Here is a 14790-nt window from a genome sequence, read left to right on the forward strand (position 1 = left end):
GCTTTTGATTTTTAGGACCTATTATTCTAGTAGAGATTTGTTATAATTATGTAATCCATATATCAATGAGCTAGAAATACTGTTAGAAATAATGTCCTTCTTTAAGTCTACCCAAGTATGTGTCATAGTGCTGCTTTTAATAAAAGAGTTGTTTTCCTTTGATTTTATTTTATAAAATTTAAATTAAATTTTATAAAATAAAATCAATATCATCTTAGGTTAATTTTGATAAATTACATTTTTCCCCAGGAATCTAATACATTCTTTCAATTTCTAAATATACTGGAATAAACTGAAGCATTGCCTTATAATTAAAATATTTTTTCTTCCATATTTACGGCTAAATCCCCTTTATTTGATGCTAATATACTTTTAATAGAAAAAATTTTAAGTTAAAAAACACTGTTTCAAGATTACTATTTCATTTCTAAATTATAAAACTGTATGTCTAGATGAATTCATTGCTTTTCATGGGAAAAAACCCAAAACTCTGAGTATCATTTTGGTTAATAATCAATAAGCTCTAATAATTTTATTTGTATTAACTGCTTCCTATATTGACTTAGGATTTTTTTTTTTTTAAGAGGTTTTTTTTTTTTTTTTTTAATTTTTATTTATTTATTTATTTATATTTATTTTTGGCTGTGTTGGGTCTTCGTTTCTGTGCGAGGGCTTTCTCCAGTTGTGGCAAGCAGGGGCCACTCTTCATCGCGGTGCGCGGGCCTCTCACTGTCGCGGCCTCTCTTGCTGCGGAGCACAGGCTCCAGACGCGCAGGCTCAGTAATCGTGGCTCACGGGCCTAGTTGCTCCGTGGAATGTGGGATCTTCCCAGACCAGGGCTCGAACCCGTGTCCTCTGCATTGGCAGGCAGATTCTCAACCACTGCGCCACCAGGGAAGCCCTTGACTTAGGATTTATGTTGTTATATTTCTAACTTTGTAGGTCAAATTCTTATTCATTGTTTTATCAGTTTTATCAACTCCTACTAAGTGAGGGACTGAATAGTTCTGGGGATAAAGCAGTGAACAGAAAGTTCTGGTCTTCATTTTTTATTTCATGCATGCATTGAAGAGTATTACATTTCCAAAGAGTAGAGGTTTGGCAACATCCCAAAGCTGGTATATAGGCATTTTATTATGGTTCCTTTCTGAATAGCCCTAATTTCAATTTTAATTTTCTAATTGATTCAGGACTTATACATGAGATTATCAATTTGCAAAAGGAGGTGATAAAATATGTAGATTAATAACTGTAAAATGAATCTCTACAATGGAGAGATCTAGCAGTCTCCACTATAACCAATCTAGCACCATTAATAGTAGGAAAATGATTCTTAATGTACACAACATAAACTCAATTAAACCTCTTCGTTTAACTTCAAATTTACTGGAACTATTAGAGATAGAAGAACAGGACAAATGGACCTACAATGAAGCAATTTTAAAAATCCAGAACATGAGACATTCTGTAAGATAACTTTCCTGTACTTTTCAAAAATCCAAAGTAAGGAAAACATGGTGGGGATGCTGTTCTAAAACAGGAATTGGCAAGTTTTTTGTAATGAACCAGACAATAAATATTTTAGGCTTTGTGGGTCATACAGCCTATTGCAACTATTCAGCTCTGCCAAAGAAATACCAAAGCAAACACAGACAGTATTTAAACAAAAGAACATGTCAGTGCTCTCATAAAACTCCTGTTTTAAATCCTCTCATGATTTTTACATTTTACTAGAGTTTGTGCAGAAAAAAATATTTAAAACTCAACAAGGCATAAGGAATTACACAAAGCTAAATTCATTACATCCATATGGACTTGATCTCATAATGATACAAATAATAATACTAATAATAATACACTAATAATAATACCAATGATAATACTAAAAATAGTATCTAATACTGAATAAACACTATGTTTAAGATAGCTTTCCAAGTTTTTTATATTCCAATAACAGCACTATAATGTAGGTATTATTATCATCATTTACAAATGACTTCCACAGGGATAGATATCTTGCATGCAGGCTGTAAAGAATCAAACGGCAATCATGATGGTTTTTTCACATTTGTTAGGTCAACAGGGGTTTTCTGTGGTATTAGTTTTTTCAAATGTAATAATAACTGACGAGGGTTATAGAGCTTTTATAAATAGAATATAAAAAACAAGGGCAGGGCTTCCCTGGTGGCACAGTGGTTGAGAATCTGCCTGCCAATGCAGGGGACGCGGGTTCGAGCCCTGGTCTGGGAGGATCCCACATGCCGCGGAGCAACTAGGCCCGTGAGCCACAATTACTGAGCCTGCGCGTCTGGAGCCTGTGCTCCGCAACAAGAGAGGCTGCGATAGTGAGACCCACGCACCACGATGAAGAGTGGCCCTCACTTGCCGCAACTAGAGAGAGCCCTCGCACAGAAACGAAGACCCAACATAGCCATAAATAAATAAATAAATAAATAAATAAATAAATATTTTTAAAAAAGGGCATTTCCACATTCTGTGAATTTTCCTCCATTATGAATATTCTGATAATCCATAAATAGAGAAATGCTAGTAAAGGCCTTCCTATGTTACATAAAAATACACCATAAATTTCTGAATCTGAACAACATTTGGGTCATAACTAAAAAATTTGAAACATTATTTACATTCTGAGGGGTTCTCACCAGTATAAATTATTTAATACCTTATAAGAATTGAACCATATCTAAAAGCTTTCCCATGTTTTTTTCATTCAAAATTTTTCCCAGTGTTATAAATGTACGGATGTACTATACATTCTCTACTGCATATATATGCTTTTCTACAGTCCTTAAATTCATAAGTTTTCTTTCCAGTATGAATTTTCTGATGTACTTTAAGGCCTGAACTAAGCCTAAAAGACTTACTGCATTTGTTACATTCAGAAGGTCTCTCACCACTGTGAATACTCTGATGTCCAGTAAGTCATCCATACACACTAAAGGCCTTCCCACATGCCTTACATTCATAGGGTTTCTCACCAGTGTGAATTCTATGATGTATTTTAAGGCTTTCAACATGACTAAAGGCCTTCCAACATTCTTTACACTCACATGGTTTCTCACCAGTACGAATTCTCTCATGCCTGTCAAGGTTTGAGGTGCGACTAAAGGCCTTCCCACAGTTTTTACATTCATAAGTTTTCTCACCAGTATGAATTCTCTGATGCATTCTTAGGCTTCCACCATGAATAAAGGCCTTCCCACATTCTTTACACTTATAGGGTTTCTCACCAGTATGAATTCTCTCATGTTGAATAAGTGCTGAAGCATGACTAAAGGCCTTCCCACATTCATTACATTCATATGGTTTCACGACAATATGTATTCGCTGATGTGGAATGAGTTGATAGCCAGAACTAAATGTCATCCCACATTCCTTACATTTATAGGGCTTCTCCCCAGAATGAATTCTCTCATGTTGAACAAGATTTGAGGCATGACTAAAGGCCTTCCCACATTCCTTACATTTGAAACCCTTGTAACAAACCCTTGTTTGTTACAAGGGTTTCTTGCCAGTATGCATTCTATGATATACTCTAAGATCTATACCACGACTAAAGATCATCCCACATTCACGGCATTCATAAGGTTTTTCACCTTATGAACTCTACCATGTTGCACAACATGAGAGGCTTGACTAAAGGCCTTCCCACATTCCTTACATTCATAGGGTTTCTCACCAGTATGAATTCTCTGATGTATTCTAATTCTTCTACCTTGACTAAAGGTCTTTCCACATTCATTACATACATAGGATTTCTCACCAGTATGAACTCTGCCATGTTGAGTAAGATGTACGGCACAACTAAAGGCCTTCCCACATTCTTCACATTCATAGGGTTTCTCCCCAGTATGAATTCTCTGATAACTCTAAGTTCTATCCTATGACTAAAAGTCATTCCACATTCCTCACATTTACAGGGTTTTCCACCAGTATGAATTCTCTGATGTCGCAGAAAGTTGGATGCATGATTAAAGGCCTTTCCACACTGCTTACATTCATAAGGTTTCTCACCAGTATGAATTCTCTGATGTAGAGTAAGAGATGAATATTTTTTATAAATGTGGACATTTTCATAGCTGATTATTTCATACCTTGACTTCAAATCTAAAAGAAATGAGAAAAACATTTTGTTTTCCTTGACAAAGAACAGTGTGTATTCTATAGTATAGTCTTTTAAATTAAAAATATCACTCATTAGGACTTCCCTCGTGGTGCAGTGGTTAAGAATCTGCCTGCCGATGCAGGGGACATGGGTTCGAGCCCTGGTCCGGGAAGATCTCACATGCTGCAGAGCAACTAAGCCCATGCACCACAACTACTGAGCCTGTGCTCTAGAGCCTGTGCACCACAACTACTGAGCCCATGCGCTGCAACTACTGAAGCCCGCGTGCCCTAGGGCCTGTGCTCCACAACAAGAAAAGCCACCATAATGAGAAGCCTACACTCTGCAACGAAGAGTAGCCCCCACTTGCCACAACTAGAGAAAGCCTACACGCAGGAACGAAGAACCAAAGCAGCCAAAATAAAAAAATTAAAAAAAAATTTTTTTTAAATCACTCATTAGAGATGAATACTTTAGACAACTCTAAAATCAGCTATACAGTTTGTAACAGTTACTGACACTTTCTCCATAACTCATTTATCACACTTTGCTACAGTGATTTAATATACTCTTTCCTGCATCAGTTTCCATCAAAGACTTACAGAGGTGTGACTGGCCAAAACTGTGAAAACAGCAGCAAAAAAACGATTGTGATAAATGGTAACAATACAATGGAAAGCAATGAGTCCAAAATGATACAAGAGAAAATAAATGAAAAAAATCATCTTCAGCATCAAATAACTCCTTAACTGAAGAAGTTCTAGTAGCATCATGGTGATGTAAACTTGTTACAGTCGACTTCCCTCTCTGATATCAATTAAAAATGCTTGACAAAATAAAAAAAATCAAACACCTAAGGTCCGTAAATTAAACAAAAAAGGGCTTGTGGAGGGGAGTGAAAACCTTAAAAAACAACCTACACTAGACTGAGTTTCTTGCCACCTTCTCTACCACTCATAGCCTTGCCAGACGGGTATATTGGGGCAAAAATGAGCTGTCAAAGCCCCAACATATTTCCTGATACAAGAATCATGGCAAGGAACACTACCAAACTGGAAAGTGAGAGAGGAACCCTAGAAAGGAAACATTCGGAGAGGGAGATTTCCTAATTTTGGGTGGAAACAAGTACAAATCTTAGCCTAAACATGAATCACATAATGCATGAGAAGGACACAAACGAGTACAGCAAAGCATTAGAGAACCAGAGAATTACACTACTTCCCATGAACAGCAGGACAGAACGTGTAGTCTAAATTTTATTGCTTCAATTCCTTGCTAAAGTAAAAATATCAACATATCAACACAACATAGCGGTTTTTTAAAAACCACACATTTGAAATTATTGATAAGAAATATAGCCAGAGAAAAAGAAACCACATAAACGAAAAAATTAAAATTGTAGAACTGAAATATATAATTTCTAAAATTGCTGGATGAGCTTACAGCAGAATGGAAATGACAGAGGAAAAATGTAAACATGATAGATGTATAGAAGTTATTCAAGTTGAAACTCATCAACAGTACAGGTTAAAAGTTTTATAATAGAGCTTCAGGGACTTGTGGTAATATATCTAAAAATGTGATTAGAATCTGAAAAGGAAAGGGACAGACTGAGGCAAAAAATTGTCTGATTGAAAAAAACAACACTACTAAAGGAATTTATTTAGGCTTATGGAAAATGATACAAAAGAGAACCCTGAATCTTCAGGAATGAAAGATGGCATCATGAAAGGTAAATATCTAGGTAAATACATAAGATCATTTATTTCCCTATTAAGTTATTTCAGATATATTTGACTCTTGAAAGCAAAGTTTATAACAGTCTGGTGGTGTTTTCAGTATGTGTAGATATGATAAACATGACAATTATAAAGGGAAAGGTAAATATAAACATATTGAAGATACAAGGTTTGTTCATTTTACAAGAAATGCTACAATATTTGTAAAAACAGATTGTGAAAGCTTAGGTATATTGTATACTGTAACCCCTATAACATACACTAAAACAAATATTCAAAGAGAAATAGCCAAAACACCAACAGAATAACTAAAATGAATACTAAAGAAGTATTTAAATACTCCAGTACAAGGCAGGAAATGGGAAACAGAAAACCTAAAACAAAGGAAGATCGGACATTAGGAAGATAGTGCACTAGGAAGATATAGCCCCTTGTTCTCCCCAAGAGACCCTGAATTAACAGCATTATATGTACCAAAATACTTTTGTGAAAACTCTAAAAACTAGTTAAGGGGCTCTAGCACCCAGATAAGCACATAAACAAGAGAAGAGACAGCCAAGAAGGTTACAAGCTGGTGACAGTTTGCTTGCCCTAGCCCCTCTTGCCACCCAGTGTAATGAGGTGTGATGGGGAGAATAGCTACTCCTAATTTCTGGATCCTTCCTCAGGATAGGAAAAAAGTGAAAGTTGTATCCAACATTCTGACTTCTCTAGGGGCTGCCCAAGGGACTGGTTTCTGTCTCATCTGGCTTGGATTGCTGATGAGAATGGTGGCATAGTTTGTATATCAGATTGGAGGCAACTGAAAACACAGGTGAGCACTGCAGTGTATTAAAGCAGCAGAGAATATACATTTCCAGAGGCAGGCACCAGGAGAAGCAAAATATTAAGGGTAGAGTAATACAACAGAAACTGAAAGGTCCTCAGAAGAAACAGGAAATTAAGATAGTTAAAAGCAGCCATTTATACTAAAATAAAAGCGTACACACAACCCCAAAGAAGATGCATCCCAAGAAAAGGTTTGAAAGGTTCCAGAACCCCTGGCTGGGCTTACTGGTGAAGGTAGTAAGCCAGTCTGTAAAGAGTGGGAGAGGCAGCTGTTTCTACAAAGCCAAAATCTCAATGAAAAATCACAAGGGATACAGAGAAACAGGGAAATACAGTCCAATCAAAGGATCAAAACAAAGCTCCAGAAACCAACTCTAAAGAAAAGCAGACCTGTGAAGTTCCTGAAAAAGAATTTAAAATGATGTTTTGAAGACGTTAACAAGCTAAAAGAGATCACAGATAGACAAATAAATTCAGCAAAACAATGCATGAAGACAATGAGAATATCAACAAAGAGTCAGAAATTATAAGAAAGAACCAAACAGAAATTCCGGAGCTGAGAAATACAATAACTAAATGGTGAAATTCACTAGAGGGTTTCAATAGCAGATTTCATCAGGCAAAACAGAGTCAGCAAACTTGAAGAGAGGTCACTTGAAATCATCAAGTAAAAAAGAAAAATGAATCAAGAGTGCCTAGGGCACTATAGGAGAATATCAAGAGGACCAATATACACATTGTAGGAGGCCCAGAAGGAGAAGAGCAAAGGGGCAGCGAGATTATTAGAGAAATAATGGCTGAAAATTTTCAAAATATGAGGAAAGAAATGGATACACAAATTTAAGAAGCTCAATGGACTCCAACTAGGAAAATTCAAGAGACCCACATCAAGACACATTTATAGTGTGTATTATATAAAACGGCTGAAATTCAAAGAAAGAAAATGAATAAGCAAGAGAAAACAAACTTATCAAAAGCAAGCGGGCTTTCTTAATATCAGTGTATTCTTCAGCAGAAACTTTGCAGATCAGAAGAAAATGGGATGATATATTCAAAGTGCTGAAAGAAAAGAAAAAAAAAACTATCAACCAAGAATACTGTATCTGGAAAAACTGTCCTTCAAAAATGAAGGAGTGAGACTTCCCTGGTGGCACAGTGGTTAAGAATCCACCTGCCAATGCAGGGGACATGGGTTTGAGCCCTGGTCCGGGAAGATCCCACATGCCGCGGAGCAACTAAGCCTGTGTGCCACAACTACTGAGCCTGTGTGCCACAACTACTGAAGCCCATGTGCCTAGAGCCCATGTTCTGCAACAAGAGAAGCCACTGCAATGAGAAGCCCTGAGAAGCCCACGCACCACAACGAAGAGTAGCCCCCGCTCACCGCAACTAGAGAAAGCCCGTGCACAGCAACAAAGACCCAAAGCAGGCAAATAAATTAATTACTTTTAAAAAAACAAATGAAGGAGTGGACTTCACTGGTGGAGCAGTGGTTAAGAATCCATCTGCCAATGCAGGGGACACGGGTTCGAGCCCTGGTCCGGGAAGATCCCACATGCTGCAGAGCTACTGAAGCTGTGCGTCTAGAGCCTATGCTCTGCAACGAGAAGCCACCATAATGAGAAGCCTGCGCACTGCAACAAAGAGTAGCCCCTGCTCACTGCAACTAGAGAAAGCCCACACACAGCAACGAAGACCCAACGCAGCCAAAAATAAATTAAAAATTAAAAAAAATATGTTTGACTGTACGTAATAAAAACAAAAAATGAAGGAGAAATCCATACCTTCCCAGATAAACAAAAGCTGAAGGAATTCATTACCACTAGACTTGTCCCACAGGAAATACTAAAGGGAGTCCTTAAAGTTAAAACGAAAGAACATCAAAAAGCCACTCAAACCCATATAAAAGTATAATATTCTTCAATAAAGGTAAATATATGAACAAAACATAGAATCCTATATTACTGTAATTTTGATACATAAATCCACTTTAAATTCTAGTATAGAATCTAAAAGACAAAATCATTAAAAAAACCCACTAATCTATGTTACTAGGTATAAAATATAGAAAGATGTAATTTATGACATAACTAATGTAAAGGGTGAGGGTAGAGTTGTAAAGAAGTAGAGTTTTTGTATGCGATTAAAGTTAAGTTTTTATCAGTTTAAAACAGATTGTTGGGCTTCCCTGGTGGCGCAGTGGTTAAGAATCCGCCTGCCAATACAGGGGACACGGGTTCGAGCCCTGGTCCAGGAAGATCCCACATGCTGCGGAGCTCCGCAACAAGAGAAGCCACCGCAATGAGAAGCCCGCGCTCTGCAACGAAGAGTAGCCCCGCGCACCACAACTAGAGAAAGCCCGCGCGCAGCAACAAAGACGCAACGCAGCCAGAAATAAAACAAATAAAATTTTAAAAAGACTGTTATAACTTTAAGATATTTTATGTAATCAAAATGGTAACCACAAAGAAAATATCTATAGAATATACACAAAAGGAAATTAGAAGGGAATCAAAGCATGTCGCTACAAAAAAATCAATGAAACACAAAGGAAGGCAGTAAGAGAGAGGAAACAAGGGTCAAAAACCCCACAAAGTATACAGAACATCAGTAACAAAATGGCAATAATAAATACTTTCCTATCAGTAATTTAAATGTAAACAGATTAAACTCTCCAATAACATAGACATAGATAGGTTGAATGGATAAAAAATTATTATCCACTGACTTGCTGCTTACAAGAGATTCATTTTAGGTTTAAGGACACAGACAGACTGAAAGTGAAAGGATGGAAAAAGATATTCCATGCAAATAGTAACCAAAAGAAAGTAGGGGTGACTTTAAGTGAAAAACTGTCACGAGACAAAAAGGACATTATATAATAATAAAATGGTCAATTCACCAGGAGATAAACAATTATACATATTTATACACCAAACATCAGACCTCCAAAATATATGAGGGAAACATTGACAGAAGGGAGAAATAGACAGTAATATAATTTTAGTGGGAGGCTTCAATACCCTTCCTTCAATAATGGATAGAACAACCAGACAGAAGATCAATAAGGAAATAGAAGATTTGAACAACACTCTAGACAAATTAGACCCCTCTGACATACAGAGAACACTTCACAGAACAACAGCAGAATATACATTCTTCTCAAGTGCACACGGAACATTCTCTAAGACAGACCACATTAGATCACAAGACAAGTATTAATAAATTTTAAATGACTGACATCATAGAGAGTATCTTTTCCAATCACAAAGGAATGAAATTAGAAATCATCAGCAGAAGGAAAACTAGAAAATACACAAACATATGCAAATTAAACAACATACACTTAAATAATCAATGAGTCAAAGAAGAAATTACAGGGAAATTAGAAAATATCTTAAGACAAATAAAGTAAAAAAACAGAACATACCAAAACTTATGGAATGTAGCAAAATTAGTGCTTTCAGTCTTTCACAATTTAGTATGGAAGCTGTGGACTTTTCATATGGCCTTTATTATGCTGAGGTAGTTTCCTTCTATTCCTAGTTTCTTGAGTGTTTTTGTCATGAAGGGGTAATAAATATTGTCATGTGTTTTTTCTGCAGCAATTGAGACAGCCATGTTTTTTTTTTCTTTATTCTGTTAATGTGGCATATTACATTGCTTGATTTTTACATGTTGTACCATCCTTACGTTCCAGAAATAAATCCCATTTGGTAATGGTGTATAATCCTTTGCATGAGCTGTTGAATTCAGTTTGCTACTATTTTGTTAAAGATTTTTGCCTCAACAGGCATCAGAAATATTGATCTAGTTCTCTCTTCTTGCACTGTTTGTCTGGCTTTGGTATCAGGGTAATGCTGCCCTCATAGAAAAGGTTTGGGAGTGTTCCTTCCTCTTCAATTTTTTGGTAAGAGTTTGAGGGGAATTGGTGTTAATTCTTCTTTAAATGTTTGGTAGAATTCACCAGTGAAGCAACTGGATCCAAGGCTATTCTTTGTCAGTAGGTTTATGATTACTGATTCAATCTCTTTACTAGTATGTCTCTTTAGATTTTCTATTTCTTGATGATTCAGTATTTGTAGATTGTGTGCTTTCAGGATTTCACCTAGGTTACTCAATTTGTTGGTGTACAATTGTTCACAGACCCCTCTTTCATTTCTGATTTTAGTTGAGTCTTCTCTACTTTTTCTTCATCTAGCTGAAGTTTTCTCACTTTGGTTAATCTTTTTGAAGAACTAACGCTTGGTTTCAATGATTTTTCTCTATTGTTTTTCTGTTCTCTAACTTGTTTATTTCTGCTCTATTCTATTATTTTCTTCCTTTTCCTCTCTTTGGACTTAGTTAATTATTCTTATTTCAGTTCCTCGAAGTATGAAGTTAGGCTGATTTGAGATCTTTCTTTCTAATGTAAGTGTTTACAGCTATAAACTTCCTTCTTAGCACTGCTTTCAATGCACCCTATAACTTTTGGTATGTAGTAAGTTTTGAAATTGGAAAGTGTAAATCCTACTTTCTTCTCTTTCAAGATTTTTTGGGAGGGACTTCCCTGGTGGCACAGTGGTTAAGGATCTGCCTGCCAATGCAGGAGACACGGGTTCGAGCCCTGGTCCAGGAAGATCCTGCATGCCGCAGAGCAACTAAGCCTGTGTGCCACAACTACTGAGCCTGTGCTCTACAGCCCACGAGCCACAACTACTGAGCCCACGTGCCACAACTACTGAAGCCCGCGTGCCCAGAGCCTGTGCGCCACAAGAGAAGCCACCACAATGAGAAGCCCATGCACCGCAACGAAGAATAGCCCCCACTTGCCATGACTAGAGAAAGCCCACGTGCAGCAACAAAGACCCAACGCAGCCAAAAATAAAAATAAATAAATAAATAAATTTATTTATTAAAAAAAAAAGATTTTTTGGCTAGTCTGGATCCCTTGCATATCCACATAAATTCATGATCAAGATGTCAATAAGCCAATGGAATCTGGGGTAGTATTGCCATCTTAACAATATTAAGTGTTCTGAATTTTTTAAATTTGCCGTAAGAAGTGAAAGAACAACATAAATCAGAATTAGAAAAACTCCGAAATGAAGTCACAGACCTCAGGAACATAGTAGAGATAATAGAAAAAATAATTTCAGAATATTAATCTAGAAAGAAATAAGAAAAACTCCAATATATTAATATTAAGACAAAAAAGTTTTTAGAAGATTTTTTTTTGATGTGGCCCATTTTTAAAGTCTTTATTGAATCTGTTACAATATTACTTCTGTTTTATGTTTTTGGTTTTTTGGTCACGAGGCATGTGGGATCTTAGCTCTCCGACCAGGGATCGGACTTGTACCCCCTGCATTGGAAGGCAAAGTTCTAACTACTGGACTGCCAGGGAGGTCCCAGGACAAAAATTTTTTAATAAAAAATTTTAAATATGTAAAAAGTATATGAGAGAAAGTGAATAACTAATTAATTTATATTTATTTTATCACAGTGCTTGTGTGTGAAAAAAAAAAAAAAGAATCATGCTGGGATAACTGGCGAAACCTAAATATTGACTGTGGATCAGATATCAAACTTCCTGATTTTGGTAATCTTTACTGTGGTTATGTAAGTGTCCTAGTTCTTAGGAAATATACACTGAACTATTTAAGGATAAAGGGACATGATGTCTGCAACTTACCCTCAAACGGTACAGAAAAATTAATATGCATATATATATTTATACACCCAGAGAGAGATAGAAAGGAAATGAGCAAAATGTAAACAATTAATGAATGTAAATTTATGGGAGTTAATTGTACTATGCTTGCAGTTTTGAAATTATTATATCAAAACAGAGCTATTTTAAAAACCTATAGGGCTTCCCTGGTGGCGCAGTGGTTGAGAATCTGCCTGCCAATGCAGGGGACACGGGTTCGAGCCCTGGTCTGGGAAGATCCCACATGTCGTGGAGCGGCTAGGCCCGTGAGCCACAATTGCTGAGCCTGCGCGTCTGGAGCCTGTGCTCCGCAACAAGAGAGGCCGCGATAGTGAGAGGCCCGCGCACCGCGATGAAGAGTGGCCCCCACTTGCCACAACTAGAGAAAGCCCTTGCACAGAAACGAAGACCCAACACAGACATAAATAAATAAATAAAATTAAAAAAAAAAAAACAACAAAAACCTATAGATAGTGGGACTAAAAAATAAAAAAATAAAAAAAAATAAAAAATTTTAAATATGTAAAAAGTATATGAGAGAAAGTGAATAACTAATTAATTTATATTTATTTTATCTAGACTTCTAAGTCTCATAAATAATAAGGTTTAGGGAGGTGGGAGGGAGGGAGATGCAAGAGGGAAGAGATATGTGAACATATGTATATGTATAACTGATTCACTTTGTTATAAAGCAGAAACTAACACACCATTGTAAAGCAATTATATTCCAGTAAAGATGTTTAAAAAAAAAAGTTTCAATGAAAAAAAATAAATAAATAATAAGGTTTAATTTTTGAAAATATTTATAAAAATATATAATATATTAAAAATTTAATCAGATCATGGCTCTTAAGTAATCTTAGAAAACAATTTTAATTCTTAGTAACATCTTATGTGACCTGAACCCCCATAATATACTGAATTCATGTTTTGTTAGTTACCCCTCAATAACTCTGCTCTGATCCCTTAACACACAACACTCATGTTCACTTTCAGGCCTTTCCATTTGTTGTTTACTCTTCTTGGAATGCACTTCCTCATATACTCAAATGGCCTGAGTCCTTACCCTCCATGTCTCAGCTCAAATATCACTTCCTCAGAAAAGGGTTCCTGACCATCTTACCTCATTACCTAAATTTGCCTTATCCTTGGTAGTTTCCTTCATACTATATTCACTATGTGATGTTATTTATGTACTTATTTGTTTAAATGTTTATTTTATGTCTTCCCTAATATAATACAAACTCCATTTATTAGCCAGATATAGTAATGAATATATTTTTAGGTAATGAAGCCACATATGTAAATCTAAGTGCACAAGAGGATCTGGAAAACATTTGAGTCCAAAATACAAATTAAAAGGTGCATAAGGAAGAAGGACAGTGCCCATCACTGAACTGGGAGAAAAATATAAGAAGAATGACACAGGGAGTGGTTAATGAAGTAAAGATAAAAGTCACTGGGTAGCTCATCCAGAGTATTTATTTCTACTTTAGAGCACAGGTATTTTATCCAATGTGAATGAACCTTTCCAGCCAACATTTCAAGTGTATGTCTCCTTGACCACTGGGCTTTCACCTACACAGATGTATTCCCATAACTTGACTTGCTCATACTTACCTGTACATCATCTTCTTGTTTCTTCTCTCACAACCATCCACGGCTCTTTCCCTTGCTCCAATAATGTAATCACATCTGGCTTCTCACTCCTGCTGAGAGAAGTCTATGGCCACATCCCTGAATGTCACAGATCTCTGAAATGGCAAACCTATGTATTAATGGGGAAATTAAAGGAATATTTTGAAGACAGAAGGAGAAGATAAGGATCATACTGTAGGAAGAGAGCAATATAGCAAGTATGTAGGCTAAAAATCTATAATACAGTAGGGAACTGAAGCAGAACATATACATATTTTTGAAGAAGTCTGCTAGAATAAACAAAATTTCCTGGCTTGTTAAGTATCTGAGCCATTTGACAATAGATAAAATAATAACATTTGGTTATTAAATAGTAAACACAAGCATAATGCCTGATTGGTATCTGTCACATAAATTCTCAGTAAATGTGAGGTGTCAAGGAAAATTTTTGCTTTTTAGAGAAAAGAAAATTTAATCAGCTATTTTTTAAAAATATAGTATAAAGTCTCAATTTTAGAAAATAGGGTTTATATAAAATTGAGAATTCCCTCAAGTATTAAATCCTTCATTATGTCAGATCTTATCATAGTATTTTTTTTTTTTACAAATCCACATAATTTTTGGCACATGACATTATATTTTATGGCTATATCAGATTTAAATGCACAACATTTAGGATGCACAACATGTGTAAGGTCTTCTCCAATCCTATGATTCTGTATTTGCCTACTATTTATGATGATACATTTTTTTTGCTGCCATCTACT

The 14790-nt window shown here is 36.0% G+C and overlaps 1 protein-coding gene across 1 annotated transcript in view; it reads left to right on the forward strand.

The window, feature by feature from the left end:
* Window positions 1–11571, forward strand: part of WDR87 (WD repeat domain 87) — a 59682-nt gene extending 48111 nt beyond the window's left edge. The window contains exon 6 of the mRNA XM_082439269.1: window positions 11223–11571. The gene's annotated coding sequence lies outside the window, so the exon portion shown is untranslated. The remainder of the gene's footprint in view (window positions 1–11222) is intronic.
* The last annotated feature ends 3219 nt before the right edge of the window (window positions 11572–14790 follow it).

Source organism: Balaenoptera physalus (genome assembly GCF_965194825.1).
Source record: "Balaenoptera physalus genome assembly, chromosome: 19".
Lineage (NCBI taxonomy): Eukaryota > Metazoa > Chordata > Mammalia > Artiodactyla > Balaenopteridae > Balaenoptera > Balaenoptera physalus.